Here is a 19378-nt window from a genome sequence, read left to right as displayed (position 1 = left end):
CTTATGTTCCATGGCTAAATGTGAACCTCAGTAGTTATTTCCTGAATGCAAGTGACAGAAGTTACATTGCTTTTTCTGAATTCCTACTATTCTTCCTCACGAAAGCAAACAGTCTGACTTTTCTAACACATATGAAAGCATGTCAGTAACTAATATTTTCTTTTGTAGCCTCCATTTTAGAAGAGCATACATTGCTTCTTAAATAAACTCTTTATTTTGGAAGTTTTTGTTTCCTATTTCGTTGCTAAAGGATTAGATGTCTTTTTTTCCCCTCCTCATTAAATGTACATTATCATTTGATAAGTGTGTATGTAATGTGTAATAACAAGCAGCAGGGGTTAAGTCTTAGTTTTTAAAAGGTGGTAATTTCTGGAGGTATTGCCTTTTGTCATACAAAATAAAATCTTTGTCACCCTTGTAACATTGCTTCCAGAGGGAAAGAACAGGCTGCCTGTGATAAAAAAAAGGAAGAACTGTCAGACGGATCCAGGTTTAAGGAACACTGTGCTCCGAAAGCCCTGTATGAACTGGGTCTTTCCTGCCAATTTAGATTTCTTGCAGTCCTGAAAGCAGGACTCCTTCATTTTTTCAACTCTTCATTCTAATCTACCACACATTTTTACAACATATTAATGAGAAATCATTCGGAAACAGAGTGTAACATAGGTAGCTCTTAGGCATTTAAACAGAGAAAATGAATGAGTTTCATATATACCTGAAAAGGTGGGAAGAAGTCCGAGGTTGTCTCATTTAGCATGTATTTTCCTTGATTCTCCTTCCTATCCCACCAGGCAGATGAGGAGAGAATAGGCAGGTGCCTTCATGGTCGTTAGTTGCGGGCTGGGGTTAAACCACAACATCAGAACATTATCCTCTTAAAAAAAAACTCTCTGTCTTCTTGTCTTCCCCACAAGAACCTATTTTCTTAATGGAGAATAATATAGCTAATTTTAAATAAAGACTTACCAATCTATATTTGAAGTCTTAACTTTGCCATCACCACTGTGCCACCACAAAAGACATGCAGGTGGCCCACTCCCATTCTGTCTTAATAGGTGCATTTATTATTGGCTACTATCAACCAGAGCCCACTTATGTCCATGGGAGGGCTGCAAGAATTAGTCCTGTAATGACTTGTCAATAAGCACTATCTTGCAGCTCCTTCTATATTGAGCTGTGCAGTTCCTCCCCTTTCTGTTTCATACGCTCACCACTCTTGTACTCCTGCTGTCCATGTATACTTAAGTCACATAAAAACCTGATCAGAAGCCATTTCTCAGTCAGGTCACTCTTGACATTTCATGTCCCCTTTCCAGAAGTTATCTGTGTCAGAAAAGTCTAGATTATAATGTTGCTGTAGCACAACGTTTTCATTGGGAATGGGAGAGGCTGACTGGCATAACATTTTATTGGGTCTGCCTCATTGAAGTTTAAAATAAATGTAAAAAGGGATGGAAAAGTTCAGCAAGAAGAAACCAAACTTTCCTGTAAAATCTGGGACAAAAAAGGTTGCCTTCAAAGAGCCTGTCTCCTGGTCATAGTCCTTTCACATAAAGTTATTCTGACCCTGTGTTTCTCTCAAAGACCAGTGATCTGCTGCTGAGCTACTCCATGCTCAGCTCACTCCCTTTGCTGACACTCAATGCCCATCAGTTTTCACCGTTACGCCACTCACTGAAAGCAGAGAATGAAGGATCAAACAGCATCTATAAACCTGTACACAGACTTTAGAGACTAACTGAATAAAGCAAAAGATTTTCCTCCTCATATTCCTATCCAGGCAGCTGGAGAGAGCCACAATCCAGTCCTGAGCAGATTTAGTGAATTGGAGAGAAATGACAGCTATTGGTGCATTAGAAAAGGCACAAGTGGTCTCTGATCCTGGGAGATGATTGCCTGAGCTTTGTACAGACATGAGCAACAACAGGCAAGACAAGCTGTCTCTCCCGAACTGTAGATGCTGGTAACCATTTTTAGAGCATCTGAAACACTAGGAAAAGACTCAAATAAGCAAAAGATCAAGAAAGTCCAAATCTTCTGTCTTTCAGTAATATCTAATTAGAATGACAACAAAATAACTGGGAGCAGTAAGACACTGTAGAAGATAGCCTCTCCTTTGAAATGACCCTTCTATAAAACAGCAGACTATTTCAAACACCTCTGAAAATAATAAGCTACAAGCTGCAATTAGCATGAAAAGTAGAGCTATTTCAGGGAAAATGCTAAAGCAAGGGTCCTGCCAAGAGCTCTTAGTTTCCTTAGATTGAAGAGTTCTGGTTAAAATTCCCTGTTCTCCATTGCAAGGAGATTGAACAGAGAAGTTATGGCAAGCTTACTATTAGTCAAGTTCATTTTCAGTCGGAGACAAGAGTGGAATGAATATAAACAATGAGTTTGCAGCACAGCATGCTACATCTTGCTTACTGCAAGCAACACCTCACCTGATACGGTCTGGACTTACTCTGCTGTGAGTGGCATGAAACCCTGGGGTGCTGCTCTGAACTGCAGTGAAGCTATGCCTGTCACTAGGCTGTCACTAAATAAATAAAAGAGGTTTTCTGAGTGGGACTGGTAGAAGCTAAAATATATTTTAATACTAGAATGATATTTTCAGTGAAAAGCTAGGAATTCAGCTACAAATTCCAAGTAATGAAAGAATGGAAACTTAATTGGAGCTATTGGGTGTAAATCATCATCTTAACACAATTTGGTATGTCATGCTGATATGTAGGATGGAGCTGACTGGTTAGTCTCACAAAAACTTCAATACAGTGTTGAAGACCCAGCACACAACAGCAATCTCATGCTAAATTTAAGACAAAAATGCACTGTGAAGCTACATTATTGGTAGGAGTCAAGCCATGCCTCATCTATCACAGAGCTTTGCCAAATAGAGCAGTAATCTTTTGTGGGGCAAGGGGGTGAGACTAGTCAAAGGAGATCAGATAGATGAGTAAAATGAGATCAAGTTTCAGAATTTGAGCCTAAATTTATTGTCAGAATAAGAAAATTTTGATAACTGATTCCATCAAGTTTTGTTCAAACAGGCTTCTACAAAATGCACCATTACTCAGACAAAAATACAAGCAAGCAATTAAGACTAACAAGTTTAGAAGTTACAACCTTTAGTGTTTCTGTGCAGAGAGGAAAATCTGAATGCAAATTTTCAATTCAATGTATGTACCATAGAAGCAACTGGGCAAACTACAGATGCGGAACAGCAAATGTCTGTGACAGTGAAAATGTAGAATTCCCAATATATGCATCAAAGATGGAAACCTGAATCTCTCCAGGACATCTAGGATCAGTGCTGGGCCCAGTCCTGTTCGATATCATTATTAATGATCTAGACAAGGGGATTGAGTCCAGCATCAGTAAGATTGCAGATGACACAAAGCTAGGAGCAGGTGTGGATCTGTTGGAGGGTAGGAGAGCCCTGCAAAGGGACCTTGACAGGCTGTAATGGTGGGCAGAGGCCAGTGGGATGAGATTTAACAGGGCCAAGTGCCTCATTCAGGCTTTTCTTGAACACCTCCAGGGACGACAACTCCTCCACCTCCCTGGGCAGCCCATTCCAATGCCAATCACTCCCTCTGGCAGGAACTTCCTCCTAACATCCAGCCTAGACCTCCCCCAGCACAACTTGAGACTGTGTGTGGTGGAGGGGCAGCAGCCCCAAAACTGAGGCTTCTCTATGCCTCTACATGCCTGGACATGTTCTTCCGCCAGGGACCTATGGCAGTAAACAGGTTGTGTAACACACACGCCCAGTCCGTGTACCCCTGGGGTCCGCCCAGCTAATCCCCTACTGGGAGGGTCCAGGCAAACAGCTACTGCCTATTGGGGTAAGGTTTGGCTTGCTGCCAGCCTGATTGGTCACTTTAGATGTCCAAATGAGCCACAAATCTCAGCTCAGAGTCTATAAAGAGGGGTGCAAAGATGCACCATGTGGTCAGACAGTTCAGAAGTTCAGAGCATTCAGAGCATTCAGACTCAGCTCTCTGATCCACATAGCAGCACAGACCTGCTTGCATGGCCTAGACACAGAGTCAGGCCCTTACTTACTCACTTGCAAGCATCCAGAAGAAGCAGCAGCACCAAAGCAGAGACCACTTCACTCCAGGAGAGAAGGTCAGAGAAATCCTGTTTACCCTAGAGGCTGGGAACATCTTATCATTCCCTTGCAAGCCGGGACAGATTTCAGCTTCGCCAAGACCCCAATACTGGGCACATGCTGTGACAATCCCAGGAGGGTGATTAATGATTAATACTTAAGAGCAACACATCTAAGCAAGCTTTAATTCCTTTGTAATATGTTACCTCTGTCTTAAGAGCAGACACAGTTTCAGCCCCTACTGGGCAAACAGCATAGTTGTTAAGAGGCATTAAGCCTAAGTGAATCTTTCTCTCTGTCTATAGTTGTTGATAATTTGATATTTCCATTTAATAATCAATCCCTGTAAATATATCCCAAGCTGTTTTCATAAACTTGCAAACGAACCTGACTTCATAGTGGTTGGAGGTGGTACAAATTTGTAAATATTAATTTTAATAAATAATTTTATTAAAAATTAATACAGCCTCAAACTAATTTCTCACCTCCCCCTAACAGAGGAGGAATAAGAGAAACCCCTCCACGACACTGTGTCCCCTTGTTCTATTGCTGCTTGCCTGGGAGAAGAGACCAACTCCAACCTGGCTACAGCCTCCCTTCAGGTAGTTGTAGACAGCAATGAGGTCACCCCTGAGCCTCCTCTTCTCCAGGCTTAACAACCCCGGCTCCCACAGCCTCTCCTTATGAGGCTTGTGTTCCAGGCCCCTCACCAGCTTCATCAACCTTCACCTAGAAGTGACTGTTTTCATTATTAAAAAAAAAAATACTTTCTGTTCTACATGTTTGAGGATTTTGCTGTTTTGCTTTCTTAGATGACTTAGTACAATCATGAGTGTCTTCTTGCAGATGTGGGGCTTTCTATCAGCGTAAGCTTGCCTGAAAGTATCTGATTCACAGCCTGTGCCAGGACTGCAGATGCTGTGTGAGTCATTTCAGAGTGATAGAGCGTGTGGAACTCATGACTGTAAAAGTAACATTTTTCCTCTGAGATCCTATTCCAAGATATTTTTGAAATCTTTTCTTTTTGAAACATTTTACTTCAAAAAGTTTCAGAAAGAGAAAAACAAATATTTTACTTGTCCTTAGAGTGAGTTCTATGTTGCTGTCTCACATTCATAAATGTTGAATGCTGTAGAATTAGCGAGCTGCAGATCCTTTTGTCCATGGCTCATCTGTAGCCTTTTTGCAGGAATAAATTCACATAAAACCCACTGATGCAGACAGTTCTGGTCATCTGTAATTCAGGGGCAGCATCTAAGAACAGGTCTACAGAAGAAATGTCTGCAGATTTCTGATGAACAGATTGGGAGAAAGAACACAAAGGCAGAAAAGCATGAAGTGCTATTGCTATGGAAAAGAAATAATCAAAATGGAAGGTTCTAGGTTAGAATCACATTGTGAACCTAGGTTTCACTCTAGTCCTATGGAAATTTAGTATTGGAGCAGGCATTTAAGTAACTGAAGGAAAATTGCTTTGATTGTAAAGCAATTGTCATCACTGAAATGACTTCCAGCTCCATCCAGGTTCTTGCAGTTACATCTGTAACTGCCTTGGAGTGCTGAGATTCAGATGAGTCTTTGAAATAGGTGCTAAAAATGTCAGTTCCATCCATTTATACAAGACAGTGCAAAACTACTTTTCCCCCCTCACTTTTTAGGAGTTTAGGATCAAAACTGTTACTCTTATAAAATCTGATCAACTCTTGCTTGCTTTGGCAAAGGTGAAATTTATGGGACTCCAAGATATGCTTAAATTTTAGACTCCTTAGGTACCAATTTCCTTAAAGCAAAAGCATAAAATTCTTATGTAGTCTCTAGTAAAAAAGAGAATCTTTTGTCTATTTGAACAGACAACTAAGCTGAAAGGAGCAAACTGATGATCAACGGCTTTTGAGTGCAGCTTTGGAAAAGAGAAAACAGAAAATCTACAATTTATGAGCCATCTTCACCAGATATTGTGTTACCAATTTCATATTCTTACGTGAAAATGTACTCTAACCCTGTCCATCTTTTAATTTTTGAGCCACTAGATAAAATTACAGTCATTATTACCTCTTCTTCCTACTAACTGGAAATACAGAGTTTTGCAAGTGTGTCACAAAAAAAGCAAAAGAGAGGGAATAGAGTAGGTTTGAAAAGGGCTTATGACCTTTTACTATCCTTTCTACCTCTTACAAGAAATATGACAGCAGCCACTTGTGTCCACTGTCATTTATGACACTTTTAAGTCATTACCTTCTCCCATAGATATTACAGAGGTTTTAAACCCACATTCAGGATTCTGTTGAAGATGTTTACAGCCTGTTGCATTTTAGCTAACTACTGCTGTTTGCATATTCCCTAGTCAACGAATACAAAATCAGAATCAGCCAAGAACTCAGAAACCAGGACATACTCAGTTTTAATCCTGTCCTGTCATGGGTTATTTATACACTGCTCTTTCTTTTCTGAACTGTGATCTGCCATCAATACTTATGCATTACATAGGAGATGATTGATAGTCCCTTAACAGAGCTGTTAAACACAAATCTATTCAGAATTGTTATTATTCAACAACCATTTTCCATCTACAGAGGAAAACAAATTCAGTCATGCTTTGCTGTAATGTACTGATCTGCACTTAAATGGGACTTGATCCTCTCTGCAACTGAACTAAAGAAAAAACTCATATTTACTTCAGAGAGATTTTTCCTTAGTACTATATATTCTATGTTCTTTAGAAAAAGTGTTTTTCTTTCAGTTAAATATATAACAATTTCTAGGGATTTCTAGAGATCAAATATAAAAAAATCCACAGCTAAAGTCATTCTACAGTTAATTTTTCAGCTAGAATGAAGGGGGAGGAGAACTTTACTTGACCTGCCGCTCACATGCTTCTTAATCTACCATACAATACTGTTGGCCTTATTGGCACATTGCTGGCTCACAAATTTGTTGTTCAGCAGCACTTCCAGGTCCTTCTTTGCAGAGGTGCCTTTCAGCAGGTCAACCCCTAACCTACACTGATACATGGGGTTATTTGTCCCCAGGTGCAGGACTCTATAGCTGCCCTTGTGTTCTGAACTTCATGCCTTTGCTCAACTCTCCTGCCTGCTCAGGTTGCACTTAGTGGCAGTACAGCCTTCTGGTGTGACAGACACTCCTCTCAGTTTTGTATCATCAGCAAACTTGCTGATGCTCTGTTCCTTCTGCCTCGTCATTGATGAGTGAGCACAAGACTGGACCAAATACTGACACCTGGGGAACATCACTAGCTGCAGGCATCTAACTAGACTCTGCACCATTGATCACAACTCTCTATGCTCTGTCATTCAGCCAGTTCTCAGCTGCTTCACTGTCCACTCATCCAATTCACTCTTCCTAAGCTTAGCTGTGAGGACGTTATGTGAAACATAACATCATGGCAAAAGCCTTACCAAAATCAAGGTAGAAAGCATGTATCTATCTATCTATCTACCCATCCATCCATCTATTTTAGTGTTGTGGGTTTTTTTCCTTCTTTCTTTCTTTCAGGGATAGACACAATCCCTGCATGCATGCAAAAAGAATAGGGGCTTCTCCACCATCTGACTAAGAGAAAAGGACACATCAGGCAGTCCTAACTAAGGCACTGCGGTCCCCATGTTTTCAGTCATACTACCTGACATGTATTGTCCGCAAATGAAAACAGAAAGTAGAAGTAAATTAGTAAGTACAGTTTGGATTTAAAAAAAAAAAACCAAAATAAAATTCCTTCAAGATCAATTTAGTTCAATTATGTTTATTTTCCTGACTCCACCATTCTTCCTTTTGTAGCTGATCTGACTTGGAATTTCTACCATTGTATTTCTTTGCTGACTCTTTTTCCTGCTAATATTCACGGCTTTTCATTCTATCTTCATCTGCAATTTGTCCAGCAAGTATCTATATAATTTTGGCTAATGGAACTATTCAGGAACAATTTTTATTTCAAGAAACTGAAATTTAGGATGAAAAGAAGTAGAAATCAGAGTAGACAGCTTGAACTGTCTTTGAATGAGTTGATTTTGAAAGTGCTGGAAGCATCTAGGCATCCGTGCTCACTGTGGCACCAATGCCAAGAAAACAATGACATATTTTTGCTGCAAAAAGAAAAAGAAAAGAAAATTGTTCTGTCAGCACTTTGTTAAGTCAGTGTTTTCACATTGCCTCAAGTTTAGAGCTTAATCACAGGAGCACATAAATAATTTCAATCTCCTAGCAGAGGCTGTTTTAGAAGAGACAATATGGGACTATTTCTCTGATGAGTCTCTGGAGCACAAATCACAGGCTCCTGAGCTGCCTGCCCTTTTCCTCCACTAGAAACAAGCACAGCACTACACCTTGGCGCCTGTTCTTGGACTAATATTGCTATTCAAATCTTCAACACAACAAACATGTCATAAAAAGGCCCACTGTACTTACAAAGTGCTGCGCTATTCACGCTCGCCAAAATTCAAGTTCACAAAAGCATTTTTCAGTACAAGTCACACTCACAGAGCCTAAATTCTACATTGTTTTCAACTCTTCCTTTCCTATTGACCATCACCCCACCCCCCCCCCCCCCCTTTTGGAAGGCGCTTGGACAATTTCAGTGGCACTCAAAGGCTTAGAGGTCAGGATCTTTGTACCAGAACCCAAGATGAATGCCAGCAAGGTGACTCCAGTGCTGTGTTAGCCACAACTCTGTGATTTCTGTATTGAGCTCCTGCTGTTTGAACTATCCTCCTATGTCATTTAGGTATCCAGGAGTTCACCATAATGACAGACAGCTCTGTGAATTAACAGTGTACTAATGGCTTCTGACATTTGCAGAAATTTTCAGGAAACAATTTGACATGATTAATGCATAATAATTACTTTTTAACAAGCTTGCCATTTGTCAATGAACATTTGTGCCAGGCAAGGGTACCTATGACTCCTTTATTCCTCTGTTAAAGATGAACTAATTCTAAAGGTCTCATGTTGGCTGCTTCTAAGCTACAGAACATGATAGGGAGGTAGAAAAAAATTAAAATAGCTGTAATTAGAAATTACATGGTAAAATATCTGCTTCCAAGGAAAATCTTGTGTACATATTTATGCAGATTATGGACTGGGAGTAGTTTTCCCACTATCCTCCAAATGCAATAAATAATTTAAAGTTGCATATGTTGTATACATGGTAACAGTACTGAGGGCATCTGGTGAAGCTGAGTAGCAGCATATCCTGTCCTGCTAAGTCGATCTTGATCCTCAGTGCCACTATGAGCGTTGTGAGTTATTCATGCCTTTATTTCCACAGTGAGTCAGAGGAATGGATTTTACCCTAGCTCTTTGCAATTACTAAAACTGCATCAGCAGGTCATCCATCATTACAATACTGTGAGAAATATTGAAACTGTATCCTACATTCAAGCCATGTAAATCAGGTACTATTTGCTATATTACTAGCAAGCTGTTCATAATTAGTATGAACCTCTCTTTTATCCTGTATTCTCCCTTAATATACCTTCCTATTGTTGTATTTTCCCCTTGTTGTTAATGTTAGGGAAAATCATATATTCAAAACATATACATTATATGTAGTATAGTATATTAAAATATAAAATAAGAAAGAAAAAAAAAACTGTTTCTCCAGATTGATGATTTGGCAGCTGGATAGCAATTCTGTTCAGGGAAATGTCCTACATTTCTATCCCCTAAAAATTCTAATATATAGTTTTAAAATAGCACTTTCTAATTAGATGTGAAATCATAGCTCTCCTGAAGGCCATAAAAGCTTCATCAACAGATTTTACTGGAAGCAGGATTTTACCTCAGAGGATGTAGATTTCATTTTCATTCTGATTGGATGATTTTAATTAGAGAAGTATATTGATCTCAAAGATAAGATTTTAACAGTTCTGTGGCATTATATGTGGGCTTTTAATGTATACAAATTCAAATACTTAAGAAGAAAAAGCTAACTTTCTATCTATAAAAACTCAAGTGCCCATACTCAGCCTACCTTAAGAAAGTGTCTTATGTTGTAAAGACTCTGCTTTCATCTGCTAAGGATCCAAGATACCAAGTAAGAAGGAGAAAAAAGTAAGAGGGCACTTAATAATATCTAAGAAAGAAAAGAAAGCAAAACAAAAAGACATCTTCCTCTAGAACAGCAACAACAGATTGTCTTTCCTGGGAGCTCATCCATAACTGTTATGCTGTGGGGATAATGTGTGCATTTTCCATTTAAGAGTCACTAAATGGAAGATAAAATGGGAAAATGGAATTTGGTTAGCAAAGCACTCTAATTTCTCAGCCACATACATAGCACATTACCCAATTCCATAGCAGGAAAGCAGAAAAGAGCACAAAACAAAGCAAAAAAAAAAAGGAAAGGAAAAGTAAATGCAGAAAACCTGGCACTGGGCCATCACAGTTAACATTTAATCCATTGTTGCCTTCAAATTATGGATTTGACCATGAACAACTAAAAATTGTGGCAAGTGATCCAATTTATTGGCCTACAAGAAATTCTATGGTTTGACCTGGGAAACTAAAGTGTCCCCAACGACTGGATGGAAATGAAATTGAAACCACAAACAAACAAAAAATCAAACCAAGAAAAACAATATGAAACAAACAAAAAAAAACCCCAAAACCCAAAGTATTAGCCATGGTTGTAACACGGGCAAATATTGTGGCTTAAGAAAAACTGTGGGCACCCAGACTGGTGCCTCATGCAAATATTTGAGTGTCCATACCCCTAGCTGCAGAGAATGCCTGAGCCTAACATTTGGAATGGGAGGTGGTGGGTATGAAAACGGTGTAAGTGTGAGCAGGTGAGTGATCTGCACAGTATGGTGTCTGGGCTAAATGAGGAAGTTGAGAGACTAAGGTCTATATGGTATTGTGAAAGGGAAATTGCCTGGTGGAGCCAGGCTCCTGTTTCCTTCCCCCCCCTGCAGGCTACAACTACCTGAAGGGAGGTTGTAGCCAGGTGGGGGGTGGCCTCTTCTCCCAGGCAACCAGCAATAGAACAAGGGGACACAGTCTCAAGTTGTGCCAGGGGAAGTACAGGCTGGATGTTAGGAGGAAGTTGTTGCCAGAGAGAGTGATTGGCATTGGAATGGGCTGCCCAGGGAGGTGGTGGAGTCACCGTCCCTGGAGGTGTTCAAGAAAAGCCTGGATGAGGCACTTGGTGCCATGGCCTAGTTGACTGTATAGGGCTGGGTGCTAGGTTGGACTGGATGATCTTGGAGGTCTCTTCCAACCTGACTGATTCTATGATCCCTTCCGGCACAAGGGGTGCCCTGTGCAGATGCCTGCACTGGAATCAGGCTGGGGATTGGCTGTGCTCTTCTCACCTAGGCAGTGGTAACTCTGCTCTTTGTCTAGGAAGGGTATAAATATTGGGGGACTTCCCACCTTGGGATTGCCGCCTTAGAGTTCTCCCCTGCCTGGATAGATTCTGCAGAAGGAGCCCCTAGCGCTCTGCTCCAAAGGAGGCTTCCCACCCTAAGCACCCTTTATGCAGGCTCAATAGGCCTTAACGATCCTTGGACGGCCTCTGAAAGAGATCGAGGGGACAAGCATCCAAAGCTCCCTTCTTTTCAGCCAGCCTGGCTCACCTGTGAGTAAACATTAATGGTTCAGCCTGATTAACTGCAGAGAATACTATGTTTAATAGCCATTTCCAACTTCTGACTTCCGAAACAGTCAAATTGCCTATGGTATCCTTGTAGATCTTCTCAACCTAACTGAATCTGCTAATTAAAACTAAATCACTTTCTGTATATAGTTTTGGGGGCAGGGTTTTGGGAAAATAAAATAACTCTATTTTTCTATGAATTCCTGACTCAGCCACATTAATTCCCTGCCTCCACAACAGTCAGACTGTCCTTCGTCTGGATGAGGCACTCAGTGCCATGGTCTAGTTGACTGGCTAAGGCTGGGTGCTAGGTTGGACTGGATGATCTTGGAGGTCTCTTCCTGCTGCGACGAAGGGACGGGGAGACAGCTTGATGCAAGCTGAGTTCCAACTTTATTAGGCAACATACAGGACTTATATACTTTGTCAGAAGGTATCAGAAGGCTTAACGTTTTTACATATTGAATAGTCATTTTATCACATGCAAAACCGTCTCTTCTTCCAATCTAAATTCTTGTCGGCCACATCTGCTTCCCATGGAGCAACAGTTAGCATATTCATCAGATAAGAAGGACAGCCTTGGCCTATTCATCAGGTAGCAAAGGACCTGTCTCCTTGCTTCTTCTGATATGCAAATTCTCATTCTTTCCTCTCGCACAATGTTCAGGGCCACTCTGACTCAGATAGTTTGGCCAAAGGCTTGTGTTGCAGCTGGTCCACTGATTGACCACTGTTACATTAATCCCACATCTTCCAACCTGGTTGATTCTATGATTCTATGAGAACATGGTTTTGATGAAAAGATCCCAGGCAACCACAAATAGTCCCAAATGATAAATGTAAGAGTTTTGGCGTCTATCCTATATGATAAAGGCCTAAATACAAACCAGTAGTTGACTTTAAGCACTACTCCAAGTAAAATAAAACAGGATAATAATTCAGTGAGTAGAGTATCTGTAACGATGACGAGGCTGATGTTTTATGAGCAGTAAAATTTTAATAACACTATGGGGCTTTTTCTGACTTTGAGCCTTGGTTTCCTAGTAAAGATTTAAACTCTAACTGTGAAAAGCCTCTTGCAGTTTTACAGATCTTGCAGGCCTTACATAGTTTCATACTTCTTATGAGACTTGAATTATAAGTCCTGTTATCTGGAATTCTTCCCCTTTTATCTAGTTTTTCTTCAAAGCAAGAGGTACAGTTCAGCACAATTGTTTCACCAGGGGTTGCCATTCTGTTAGTCACTTGCATGAAGTGCCTCTACTTAAAGTGCCAATTTGCACAGCAGGGCCATGCAGAGCAGTAGTATTAAGACAGGGGCCATTTAAAACAGTATCAAATACTGTAAGAAAATGAGTGGGAAAACTGAGTTAAAAGAAAGTTGAAAACTTTTAAAAAGAAGAAAACCAGAAAAAAATCCACAAGAAAATTACAGGACACAGAACTAAGAAAAAGTACCGAGGAAAAGCAATGCTGTGAAAAGAAAGATTTAGAAGTTAAATGATATGGTGCAAATCACAGTGTACCCTGAAAGGCAGACACCAATTCAGTGAAAGTTTTTGACAGAGGACAGTATTTGAATTTTGCATGTTCAGAGCAAGTATAGATTTTAAGAAAAAATGGTGCCTTGTGTCTTGGCTGCTCCCAATAACAGTGGAAACTCAAATTCAAATCCCTAGCCTGAGCCACGTGAAGAAATTAGTTTAACTTAGCGCGTCCAGAGAAGGGCGACGAGGTTGGTGAGAGGCCTTGAGCACAGCCCTACGAGGAGAGGCTGAGGGAGCTGGGATTGGTTAGCCTGGAGAAGAGGAGGCTCAGGGGTGACCTTATTGCTGTCTACAACTACCTGAGGGGTGGTTGTGGCCAGGGGGAGGTTGCTCTCTTTTCTCAGGTGGCCAGCACCAGAACAAGAGGACACAGCCTCAGGCTGTGCCAGGGGAGATTTAGGCTCGAGGTGAGGAGAAAGTTCTTCACTGAGAGAGTCATTGGATAGTGGAATGGGTTGCCCGGGGAGGTGGTGGAGTCGCTGTCCCTGGGGCACTTCAAGGTAAGATTGGACGTGGCACTTGGTGCCATGGTCTAGCCTTGAGCTCTGTGGTAAAGGGTTGGACTTGAGGTCTCTTCCAACCTTGGTGATACTGTGATACTGTGATAACTTAGTTCAATCTTCTGCAATCTTCTTACTGACAGTGTAGTAATGAGGGACTACATAAACCCAGCATCTTCAGAGCACAACCTAGATGTCTTTCTGGCAGGCTCATATGAACATTGCTCCCTTAATACATATTCCATTCAGTTATGGTAGCTTACAGATTAGAAACCTCCTATGAAGCAGAGCTTCTCCCAGCACCTCTCCTTGATACCATGGAATCCTTCCTTTCAGAGGAGTTCACATATCCATGTGGACTATGTTCACGCTGATCTTACGACGAATGCTAAACATTTCCAAGGTATTCCCTTCAACAATTTCTCCTCTTAGCTTCATGTTTTTGAAGAATCATTGTTAGCTGGTACTAAATCCTCAGTAGCTAAAATCTTTTTGCAAGATTTAGATTTGAAATTTAGATTTGAATACTTGCTACCCAGGTTCTCAGAAAGTGTTGTTTTTTTTTTTTTCTCCATTAAGAATTTGCAATTCATGATCCTTGCAGTGTAGTCTGATGTCTAAGGCTGTGTTCTGAACTCTTTGCAAGAAAATCATCCCACCTTCTCTAGTTTCCCATTTACCTAATTTTTCAGTTCCACCTGTCACTCTTAAGACAGCTGAAACCAAGACCCACAGAAGGATAAATCTACTTTACTATTACAAAACTGCAGTGCAGAATTTTTAGACTGCTTTTTGCTTGATGCAAATTTTAGGTGCCGACATTCTGTGGATGATATACAGGGTGATTTAGGGCAGATTTTCTCTTGCAGCACAGCGTTGTTCAAACTCCAAAACTAAAGACATTGTCAGTATGCTTAGTCTGCCTGTATACAGCACTATATGGAATGGCTACATTGCTTAGGCTAGCCCAAGCTAGTACCTGGTTTGGATCTGGTACAGACACATGTTCTCATATGATTGTGCTTGGCTACTTATAAAATCATGCTGCTTTTCATTCTGTAGGCAGCTTGTGTAGACAAGAAGTCACTACAACTAGAGAACTACATAAAGTAGCTGATAGAATATGCTGCAGTAAGATGAGAGATAGAATGTGGCTGCTGCTGCTACCAATTCATTTTTTCCCCGAAAAGAAAGGAGTGGGGGAGGGGGTAAAGTACTTTATTTCCAATCTGTATTCATCATCTTGCATTTCCCTCTCAGAAAAATGTCCAAACCATTTTTCTCAGAAAGCAGAAGAAATAAGAATAATATCTTTCTCTTAACCCATAGCACAGTAGATCCATCATTTAAGAACTCCAGATATAAATCTTTGTTGGCAACAGGAAGCAGATATTCCAGATTAAGTGTGACACCAACTATCTTATAGGCTCACCTTTCACTTCTCCTGGGTCAGGAATATACAAGGCTTTTTTCATAGAGGGGAGCACTAATAGAAGCAACTCGGTGAATGCCCAGTCTGGAGTTTAGAGACCTCAAAATAGTTGTCCCTCTTTTAAGTAACATCCATGTGGCAAGTGGGAGATAGAACTGCTTGTTTTTAGAAAAGACAGAAGAAAAATGTAGGTCCTTAAATTCTAGATGCATGTCAAAACATGGAGTTTCTGGATTAAAGTTGTGTGGATACCAGTCTCTTCTGTACAGGGGCTCATCTGGTGGCCATGCTCCTAGACTGCAATCAGATAAGGATGTGTGCAGATAAATGTGCTGATTGATATTCTGAAGATCTGAGTAGTTTTCAGCATACCAGAAAGCAAATATTGGAAACTTACAGTCCTTTGCTATTATTTTGGGGGGAATATCCAGGATTATGCAACTACTTAGTTGGGGTTTTGAGGATATTAACTTTGACACCTCTGTAGGGAAGACTTGACAAACTCATAGGAAAGTCTGAAGGTTTTGGAGGATAAAAGTTGTACGTTTTGTTTTCTGCTGGGAAAAAAGCACTCATTCAGAAATAACACCTCGATGTTACAAGCTCATCAGTGTGATGCTAGGATTAAGACTACAGAGGGCTTGATAGTGGAAAGGATTTGTACATCAGGAAATTTAATTTCTGCTGTAATATAAGAAGGGCAATGATAGAACATTTATAATTCTGGAATATATATGAAAGTCGCTGTTTTGACTTAGCCCAGGGATTTCCATATAATTTATTCATCAGGCAATGTAATAATTAGATTTAGATATCAGACATACTTTGGCAGGCTCTCTCACAATACACCATGCACATTCCTTTCTTTGGAAATGCAGAGACTGTGCTCACCTGAAAAGATGTCATAGTTTGTTTTCTGAGTTATTGCCTTTTAAGAAAACTGGATCTTGTAATCTTTAGGGACTGATTTTCTGACTGACTGGTGACAGCACAGGTGACTCATATGGATCATTCACAAGGAAAAATAAAAACAGGGAGAACTCTTTTCAAAGCATGATATGGAAAATTCATTCTGAAGTTCTGTGTCAACACTGCCATAACATTCCTGACTTGCATAAAAATAACAGCACAGTAAAATGCACAAAACAGATGGTAGCATTCAAATAGAAAGATTTTATGTCTTAGAGGTATTTTACTTATTAAAGATGCATTTCCAAGAGAGAAAACCATCAGGTCACTATAATAATTATTATTTTGTGCTTGTTTGTGATCACAACAAAATTCCATTTATTATGTGTGAAAATGTGGTTTGTGAATGTGTGTTCTCAGTGCTTCTGAAAGTCACATTTCACAAAGCTGGAAACATCAGCAAAAAAGAGTAGGAGGAAGTTGTGGATGCTCCTTCCCTTGGATGAGACCTTGAGCAACCTGTTCCAGTGGGAGGTGTCTCTGCCTATGGAGGGGGGGTTGGAACGGGATGATCTTTGAGGTCACTTCCAATCTAAACCATCTATTACAAAATTACATTACAAAGAGAATAGTGAATTGCTTAGATAATGCTTCAATACATGTATAGTACCTGTTATTATTGTATAAAGAAAAAAACCATAATGATTAAGAATTGTGAAGCTGCTATTAGCACGAGTATTTGTGTGAAGTGAATAGGAAAATAAGTTTGATAACATGGAGTTTAAAATATGTGGAAGAGTAATAGAAAAGTAAAAAAAATATATATATTCAGGAAAAAAAATACTGAGGATAGGGCCTGTAAGAGGAAATGTTTTGCCTACATCAAGGACAAGAACAGTGTCTCATTGCTGTCTGAGACAAATGCATTCAATACCACAAGAAAAATGGAAATTAAAGGTATGTCAAGAATTGTTTGCAACTTAGAGTTCATAACTCTGTAAAATCGTATCTAGATGGATCAGTGCAAAGCTCAGATATAAAATTTTGTGTTGTCTTGATCGTTGGAATCATGCACACATTTTCAGTGTGACCAGCCTTAGAAGATATAGCTGAAGATAATTGAATCATGTGGTCTAATAAAATAATCAGAGCTGGGCTTTAAAAAAACCCACTTCTTTCAGGCAGTTTAATGCCTCTTAACGTCCAGCTCAGACACCACTAGACTGAAACCAGACACAGATCTGCCTCCAGGGATGCCCACCTGAACCATCAGTTCCTAATCTCATGTAATTTACTCTGAAACTTCAGTCAGTGCTGTCATTACTTCACATAAAGCATGATTATTCCTGAGCAGACATCAAAAGAAGGGCAAGTACAACTTCCCTTACACCCAGAATAAGGTTTAATGAGTTTCTCTAAAGGACACATTTTTACATGAATGGGCTGGTCCATCAGTGTCATTTCTTTGTTGCAGGTGTAGTGACAGACCACATTGCAGGCATATGGCTTTCCAGTCCACCACGGAAGAGTATTTATCTTTCTCCCTTCTCAGCATGGCTCCAATCTATAATTGAGCCCTTAATTTCTTTTCTTGAAGAACTAAAATCTGCCTGTTAAACTGCCAGGTGCAATGTGATGTTAATGACTGAGTAGTGCATAATTTGGTGGTATTAATAGCTATTTCTAGTCATTTATGTACCTGTCCTACCCATTAATTCCTTTCTGACTGCTACATTATTCTTTCTTAAAAAGTATTTTTCCTTCTGTCTATTGAGAAGCTCTTTGTGTCCCTCTTAATTTTTCTATTCACGGTAATTTGCTTTAAATCACATTTCCTTAAATTAGAGAGTTTCCAGCCTTTTACACTGACTGAAATTTCACATCTTGAGGTGGATGTCTCTTTTAATATTTAATAAAGTTTTCTTTTTAAACCCTTGTTAATCACCACATAACCTAGAAACTGCAAAAATGCACGTTCAAAAGTCACCTGCAGATAGCACTCAGTGTTTGTAATACACAAAGTTTCATCAGTGAGATGGTTACTTCTGAACACTCAAAGCCACCAAAGGTGTAAGGAACTGTAAATAAGGATATCTTATACATTTGTTAAAGGAAGGATATAAGGAATCCAGATTTCTTTTTTGTTTTCTTCATAATTAACCAGGGTAATCTAGTGCATCTTTGGTATCCTGAAGTTAGCCTGCAGTGTCTTTTTCCACTACCACAATCTTTCTGTCTGAGAATTAAGTTGTTTGCACCACTGTAAAAAGCTGAAAAGGTGTTAAAATAAATACTTCAATCCAATTTGAATACAGGAATTACTCTGAGCATGATAGCATCTGTCCTGCCCTGTTGGGGAGGACAGTATCCTCTGCTGGGATACTGCATCCCACCTGTCTGCACACACTCGACTGTGTCTCCCTTAGGCCTCTGAGAATGGTACCCAAGTGCAAGTGAAGGATGAAGGAGACTTTGTCCGTGAGGCGTATACAGACTTCTTCAGAGTCGCACCATGAGGGATAAATTTATTGAGCAGAGTCGTCTCCTCAGCTGTCTTTCATGTCAGTAAATGCAACCCATCAAAAATTCAGCGCTGTGCCTGGAGTGCAGCAATCTCTTCTCCTGCAGAGCCCGTGTAGATAGGTGCATCCCATGCTCTGGTGTACATGTATCACATCATTGGTATAGTCAGCCACTTGAATGTTTACAGGGACCAGACTTACCTCTTTCCCGTACCTGAAGTCCTGCAACACAGGGTCTGGGAGCCTAGGAGAGAAAGCAGCCTGAGTCATCCATGGCTCCCTGGATGTAAATGTCGTATGAAACACAGTACCTACACTAAGCACATCTGATTTGCTACATAAGCAACACTCTGAAAACTTAATTTCAGAGCTTCATTTTCTCCTCTATGTCTTTGGATTGTTAAATGATGAATTACCCTATTAAATAACTTCTGTTGCAACAGCAGCTGTGTTTAAAATCAATCCTGCAGAATTCAGCCTGATAATTAAGTTACTTATTTCTGGACTTGTGTATTTGTTGGACATGCACATCTCAGAACTGCAGAGACAAACTGACTACCAAGAAATATTGGCTAAGCCATCAACAATTATAACAAACCAAGAATTGAACTTGTTTTGATCAATAGTAATAAAAGTAATGGCATTTATGCCAGTAAAACACCAATTCACATATCTTAATGACAGTGTCTAAACTTGTAGACAACACCTGGTTTACTTGTGAGAACAGACTTTGTGTGTTGCT

The 19378-nt window shown here is 40.0% G+C and overlaps 1 long non-coding RNA gene across 1 annotated transcript in view; it reads right to left on the bottom strand.

Moving 5' to 3' along the window:
- Positions 1-726: 726 nt before the first annotated feature.
- The window catches only part of LOC135177152 (uncharacterized), a 149374-nt gene continuing 130722 nt past the window's right edge, over positions 727-19378 (bottom strand). Inside the window, exons 2-3 of the long non-coding RNA XR_010302954.1 lie at positions 18838-18880; positions 727-840 (exon numbers count right to left, since the gene is read on the bottom strand). This is a non-coding gene — a long non-coding RNA (uncharacterized LOC135177152). The remainder of the gene's footprint in view (positions 841-18837; positions 18881-19378) is intronic.

This window comes from Pogoniulus pusillus, chromosome 7, assembly GCF_015220805.1.
Source record: "Pogoniulus pusillus isolate bPogPus1 chromosome 7, bPogPus1.pri, whole genome shotgun sequence".
NCBI lineage: Eukaryota > Metazoa > Chordata > Aves > Piciformes > Lybiidae > Pogoniulus > Pogoniulus pusillus.
Note: the sequence above shows the minus strand (reverse complement) of the source record. Positions and strands in the feature narration are given on the sequence as shown.